The sequence below is a fragment of the Podarcis bocagei genome (genome assembly GCF_964188305.1).
Source record: "Podarcis bocagei genome assembly, chromosome: 15".
Taxonomy (NCBI): domain Eukaryota; kingdom Metazoa; phylum Chordata; class Lepidosauria; order Squamata; family Lacertidae; genus Podarcis; species Podarcis bocagei.
In genome coordinates this window covers 3509172-3516125 of record NC_138141.1, presented here as the reverse complement: position 1 = coordinate 3516125, position 6954 = coordinate 3509172, and the positions used below count along the sequence as shown (strand labels likewise).

The 6954-nt window shown below is 45.2% G+C and overlaps 1 pseudogene across 1 annotated transcript; it reads right to left on the bottom strand.

The window, feature by feature from the left end:
- Positions 1–1044: 1044 nt before the first annotated feature.
- On the bottom strand, positions 1045–1754 carry LOC308574009 (peptidyl-prolyl cis-trans isomerase A pseudogene; annotated as a pseudogene). The gene has a single exon. The product of its transcript is annotated as a peptidyl-prolyl cis-trans isomerase A pseudogene (transcript).
- Between the last annotated feature and the right edge of the window lie 5200 nt (positions 1755–6954).

Sequence of the window (6954 nt, the reverse complement as noted above, 5' to 3'; positions counted from 1 at the left end):
TGCTGCTGGTGCTGCAATAAAACCAGCGGCAACAACAACCCCACCCACAATCACAACACAGTATTTCCACACAATTATGCATGCAAAGTGTTCTGAACACTCAAAAGTGCTTGCTATACTATTAAACACCGCCTGGTAGTGCATCCATTAGATTTACACAGCATTTACCTTCGGGTGCCTGCCCAAATCATCTATTAAATCCTCTTCTAAGCCACCTCTTATGATTTCTCTTAACATCTGCCAAGCAACTTGCACCTGCTGCAAGACTGAGGTGGAAGTGTTTCAAGGGAGTTATAAAAATTGTGCCATGCAGCTTTGGGCCACAAGGAGGCAGTCTTGCAGAAAAACTATTGTCCTTGATCTCTGTGTGTGTCTTAAGCAGGCTGCAGTGTTCAGCAGCCTCTATGGATTCTCTTCCATCCCAGGCAGGCTCGTCTGGGAAGAGGCGCCCACCAGGTACTAGTGTGCCAAGGCTTCATAGGCTTAAACCAGCATTTTGAATTAGGCCCAGAAATGCAGGACAAGTCTTTCTGCTTTGGGATTAAAAAGACCCATTTCATTCCCCTAAAAACTGGGTTGTTGGGGATGAGCGTTCTGACCTCGGACTGCTAACCCCTCACCATCAGATGTTGGGGTGGCACTCTGCACATGGGCTGAGATATTCTATTTACTAATATGACTAATAGCTCCGGGAGCAGAGTGCTGGCATGCAGACAAGCCCCTGGGGCTTCACTCTCCACAGAGATGGGGCTTTGCACTGACTTCAAATCCCTTTTTTATTTTTCCAGAAATCATTTTTATTTCGTTTTACAAATACAAAGTTATAAAAATCCAAATATATATCCATATAAAGAGATTCCTCTGAATCTCGGGACTTCCCCCAACCCCCTCCATTCGGGTCCCATTTTGAACATTTAGAACTGCATATTCTTCCATAATCTAATTTTTATATCACTCCATATTATCCATGGTAATTGTTACACTACAAGTGAGATCAAAATCCTGCCAATGTTTCCATCTGCTTACAGTGGTCTCTTAAGTGACTTTTTGTGGTGTAACTTGTTTTATTTCACTTTGCAAACAAAGTTGTCTTCAGTCCAGCTGGACTTGTGTAGGAGCAGAAATTGAAACCCAACAGAAAAGCAGCAGTAAGTCAGGAGCACAAGGGTTGCAGGGGACTAACCCCAGCCACAGAAGGAATGGTTGATTGTTAAGACAAAGGAATTTTATGACAGCTGCCCCCAGTCAGAGATGGTGATCTTCTTGCTTGTCTTGCCGTTCCTTGACCCAAAGCACTCCATTGCTTCCACAATATTCATTCCTTCTTTGACTTGGCCAAAGACCACATGTTTCCTATCCAACCAGTCAGTTTTGGCAGTGCAGATGAAGAACTGAGACCCATTTGTATTGGGACCAGTATTTGCCATAGACAAGATGCCAGCACTGGTGTGCCTGAGGACAAAGTTCTCACCAGCAGACTTCTCACTGTACCACCTGATTTACCACCTGTTCCATTACGACAAGTAAAGTCACCCCCCTGACACATGAACCAAGGAATGATTCTGTGGAAGCAGGACCCCTTGTAACCAAAACCTTTCTCCCCAGCACTCAAAACACGGAAATTCTCTGCTGTCTTTGGAACCCTGTCTGCAAACAGCTCGAAGGTGATGTGCCCCACAGGCTCGCCATTGGCAGCGATGTTAAAAAACATGACTGGGTTGGCCATGATGGCGGGAATGAGTTGAGTAAAGGAAGGGGGAGTTTTTAAAAAGAAAATTGGCGGCAGTGGCAGTAACAGGCAGTACCAGTGACAACCCCTCTCCACATAGTAAGTTTTCCAGTCAGTTTTGCCATTTCAGCATAGTCCATCAGCTTGGTTTGCCATTCCTCTCTGGTAGGAATTAGTATATCAGTACAGAAGACGTGTATATTTTGTTATGACCAAATATGGACTTTTGACAAAGAAGTTGATTGATTGATTGATACTGCTTTGGCTACAAGGCCATGAAAAGTTGTAGGAACTTTCCTACCCACTCATTTCTGACAAATCTCTAGAGGTGAGCCAAAGTGGCTTCTTGCAAGTTCCAAAACCCAACCTGCCACAATTTGTATTGGTATGGACTAACTAAGGAGTTTGCTGTGGTTTCAGCTTTTCCATTTCCTTATTCCAGCAGAGCGGATTCAGATTTATGAGAGCCATGAGCAATTATATGCATGCTCATTGTGAAGGAAGCCTCAGTGGGAATTATTCCTAAGAAAGCATGCATGTCATTGTAACCGTAAACCTTCCATGTGTCCTATAAAGCCCACAGTTCATTCATTTCCTTTGTATCCCACACATCTTCCTTCCAAGAAGCTGTAGCTCAGTGGCAGAGCATCTACCAGGCATGCAAAAAGCTCCAGGTTCACCCCCTGGCTTTTCCAGGTAAGTTGGGAAGCACTCCTGTCTGAAACCCTGGAGAGCCACTGCCACCACCCCTTCCGTCCTTCCTCTTATTCATATGCCGCTTTTCCACACACGAAAATCATGCTCAAAGTGGCTCACAACAAAGAAACAGGGATGGATTTCAGACAAACGCTACAAAAGTAATTTCATAATAAAGTAGCAACAATTTCATAACATAGCAAAATAATAACAATTCCATAGCAAAACAATAGCAGATATAGTAAGAAACCCCAAAGCAGTACAGATTCTGATACTGTAAATATAAGATTGCTTAATGCAGCACTCAATAGCAAAAATAACAAAAGAGCTTCACAGTTTCACCTTAGTTCTAGAAACACCCCTCCCATGATGTTCCTTAGTGTTCCTCTCCTGCAGCCCCTTGCAAGACTTCCAAGGGCTGAAAACCCTCCTCCCATGAGGTTACTCCCCAAGTCAGGGCAAGCAGTCCTGAACTCGATGGTCTGACAGCTTCCTGTGTTCCTAAGCTCAGAGTGGTGGTCTAGCCTCACAAGAAGTCCTGTGAGGTGGGTTAAGATACAGTGACTCCCCCCAGCAAGCTTCACAGATGAACTTTGGGAAGTTCTTCAACATCCTCTGATCCTCAGCAAGGGGGCAGTTGTTACTGTGTTCTTAATAAGCATCTCACATTAGGGTAAAAGCAAATCCTAACTTGAATGGCTTCTTGAAGTATTATCTGTAGTGTGGTTTGCTGATTATATTTTGCAATCATTATTGCTCATTTGTGTTTATGAGCCAAGAAAGTGGGCCAGAAAGTGGCATATCACTATTTATATAAATAGGCCAAACACTCTGCCACAATGCACCACCATGCATTTAACATCATTCTTCTGTAGCCTCTGAGAACTGCAAGGGAATGCCAGTGGAAGGCTGAGCCATATGGTCAGAAAGTCAAGAGCAAATTGATTTTATATACAGATGACTCCTCACTTATGATCTCCTCACTACGATCTGGGTCCTCACATGCATAAGCGAAATGTGTGTAAGCAGGGAACTAGGGCAATTTAAGAGGCATCAGAAATACCTTTTTCTTTTACACTGTACCTTTGTCTCCAGATTGCCAGAAAGAGCATGGAACAGGGCAGCCAATCCCACTGCAACACAGCTTCCCATCCAACCCCTGTTGAGCGGGGCAGCATGGCAGTAGCAGGAGCTCCCAAGTTTCATTATGGAGCACATAAGATCTTTGTTTAAAGCATTTTAAATCTTTATTTCTAGACTTTGGACTCACTGGCATCCGCTTTGGGCTCTAGGAAGGGTCTCCTTGCTAGCCAAGAGGAACTTTCCAGCTCTCTTCTGCCATTTCCAGATTTGAGCTTGTTTGTTTGTTTGTTTCCTGGCGCTGCATTCGTGGGGGGATGCCTGTATTCCAGCTTTTGGGTCTAAAGGGCCCTCAAAGCACTGAGCAGAAAATGGAAATCCAATCGAAAAGAAGAGTAAAGTAACATATAACAATAAAAATACAGCTGATCAGAGCTTCACAGTCTCTGATCCTGTCTGAGGTGGGGCTTGGATGGAGGTCTGGAGAAACACAGGAGCCAGGAACTTAGGGCAAGCAGGAAGTCAGGCCAGAGAACACAAGAAGCTGCATTATCCCAAGCCGTTGGCCCATCTGGCTCAATATTGTCTACACTGGATGGCAGCAGTTCACCCTTCCCAGCCCAAGCTGGAGATGGCAGGGGTGGAACCTGGCACCTTCTGCAGGCAAAGCAGGTACTTTACCACTGAGCTACAGCCCTTCTCCAATTAAGGAATCAAACCCATAGAGGAATCTGGAACAGGGGACAGTGGAAGCAGTAGAATAAGCCTAGACTAAAGAGCAAGACCAGATAACACAAGACATGATGCTAGAGCTCAAGAAGAGCTTGTTGCTCTGGCAAAGTTCCTTTATGTTATCCTTCTGTTCCATGATAAGCTGTAGTGACATGGCTCGCCACATGGGGCAGTGGTGAGCAGTTCCTGAGAAGATTCACAGGCCGTTGGTGGTCCACAAGCTGAACCAGGTGGTCTGCAGAAAGATTGCAAATCAGTCAGGAATATGTGCAGTTTGCCCTGTCCTGTCCTTTATTATCATTATTTCTTCTGATGACACTTTGCTCAGAAAGAAGGTGCATCTATTGCAATAGAAAAGCAAGACTATGATTATATTATGAAAACATGAGTTATATATGAACTTTGATATACGGAACAACAGAAACATTTATTAAATGGTCTGCTAAGACTCCCAGAAGTTTTCAAGTGGTCATTGGGAGGGGTGGAAATGAGAATGGCTGCAATAGATCAGTCATCCATCCATCAATGACCTTCCCATGTGCTCCCAGGTGTCACCCAGTACACTGGTAATGGATCTTCTGAACCCCATCAGAGTATCTTCCAAAGACACAGATGAACAAAAGGGGTCTTGCCAATAAATGGATACCAAAAGATGGGTCCATCTGAGGAACCAGTAACTCTAGTATCCTTGTTTCAGTCCCAGCAAAGTTGATCAGCAAGATAAATGGTGGATCACGGCTGGACATCTCAGGTTGCACATGTCATCCTCCTAAACTACACTCCCTGTCAGAGTGTGAGAAGGTCATTTCCCCCAGCTGTAAAGCAAACATTCACAATCTGTATTACAGGTGAAAGAGGGTAGCTAAGCGGTTGAGCAGATTGGGGAGGCAGCATTGTGCAGGCCACCCAGTCTGCGGACCATCTAATCATTTTGACAGCTGGCCATGGGTCTTAATTTGCTCTCCAGAAGCTGGGGGCAGGGACTGGGGCTTGGAGAAGGTCCTGCTGCAGGGCAGGGTGATGGCAAAGTGCTCTCAAAACAATACTGTTGGTTTCCTATTGCTTCATAAATCTTTCCTTTGTGGCTGCTATGGGGATCCAGGGGTCGAGTTATTAGAAGGCTACTGAAGTTTCCTAAAGATGTGGCTCAGGATGCAAAACTGGCCGCTGGGTGGGGAAGGGAAGGGACCGTTATGAATTGTTAGGGGGTGGACAGAGTCCGCTGAAAGCATACCACAAAATGCCTGCCTAATATTACAAAATGAGCTTGTCGAGCTGGGATCCCAGCTGGTGTCGATCTGCACATCTTTTTTTAAAAAAATAGTTTTTATTAAAGACTTTTCGTGTTACAAAACAGATAAACAGGGAATGGTACACTATCACCTCCACTTTCCATTCATAAAAGGTTTTTTCACAGTTCATTTACCTTTAGTGAGAGACTCTTTTGTCCTGGACATCTTGCGATTGAGGGGATTATTCTTTCATTCTGTTGTCTAATGTTAGTGTAGGGGTTTGTAGAGAGACTACAGTTGACATTGGACCTAAGGCAAAAGGATGCTAGGTGAGCAGGGATGCCCACTTCCAGATACTTTAAACCAAGAGTGGGGAATCTCAGGCTCGGAGGCCTTCCCATCTGGTCCTCAGAACTCTCCCTAAGGCCCTTTACTGACCCTGCATTTCCGGGGTTCTTGAGGGTTCTTGCCTGCTTGGAAAGTGTCAGAGAATCATAGAATTTGTAGAGTTGGAAGGGATTCTTGCATGTCTGGATAGAGGATAGCTAGAGAGGGACATGTCCATGTGGCAGCCCTCTACATTTGTTGCACCACCACTGGCATGTGGTCCTTGGATGGTTGCCCAGAAAGGGATGCAACCCTCAATTCTCCACACCTAATAATAAACACAATAAACTAGAGCACCTACAGTTCAATCAGTTTGTGAATCTCAGAAATCAAGGCTGAAAGTGACCCATTCCCTGTCTCACCAGAGTGCTATCTAGCCCAGGTACTGAACTACAGCTCCAATCAACCCTGACCAGTGGCCATGATTGCTTGGGCAGATGGGAGTTGTAGTTTAGCAATATCCAGGAGGTCAAATGATCCCCACTGCTGTTCTAGCCCCTTTAAGCCAGAAGTGGCTTTTAGCTTATTTAGCTTATTCAGCTTAGCTTTAATCTTATTTATATATTGCATTTATAGCCCTCCTTTTGGGGGTGTATGGGGTGTTAGGGGAGGGGTTGTCCCTCTAGTGGGGAACACATTGTGCTCCTTCTGGGGTATTTTGTCCACCTTTTGTCCTCTCACCTGTGGCTCCTAGAAGCTGCCAGATGGGGCTCATCCACCTGGAAGGTCGCCCATCTAAGAGAAGGAAAACTCTGATCCTAAACATCTCCTGCCTTGGCCTGCTTGGTGTTGCTGAAGTACAGCTCCCATCAGCCCCAGTTTGTGCAGTGCCCAGTGATGATGGCGACTGAAAGTTCAGCAACATCTGGCAGCCCAAAGGTTCCCGACACCAACACTACTGAAATAAATGGGAGCACCCTGGGATCACTACTGCAGTGAGACAATGGCCTTGCCTCCTTGTCCCTCTCTGCACTGCCCAACCCAAGTTTCCTGAGTTCTCTTGGTTCTATTCCCACTTCCTTGTGGAGGAAGAAAAGATGGCAGTTAATGATTAGAGACCAAGGTTCACACAGGTGTCTGTTTATTTATGTTTTGCTT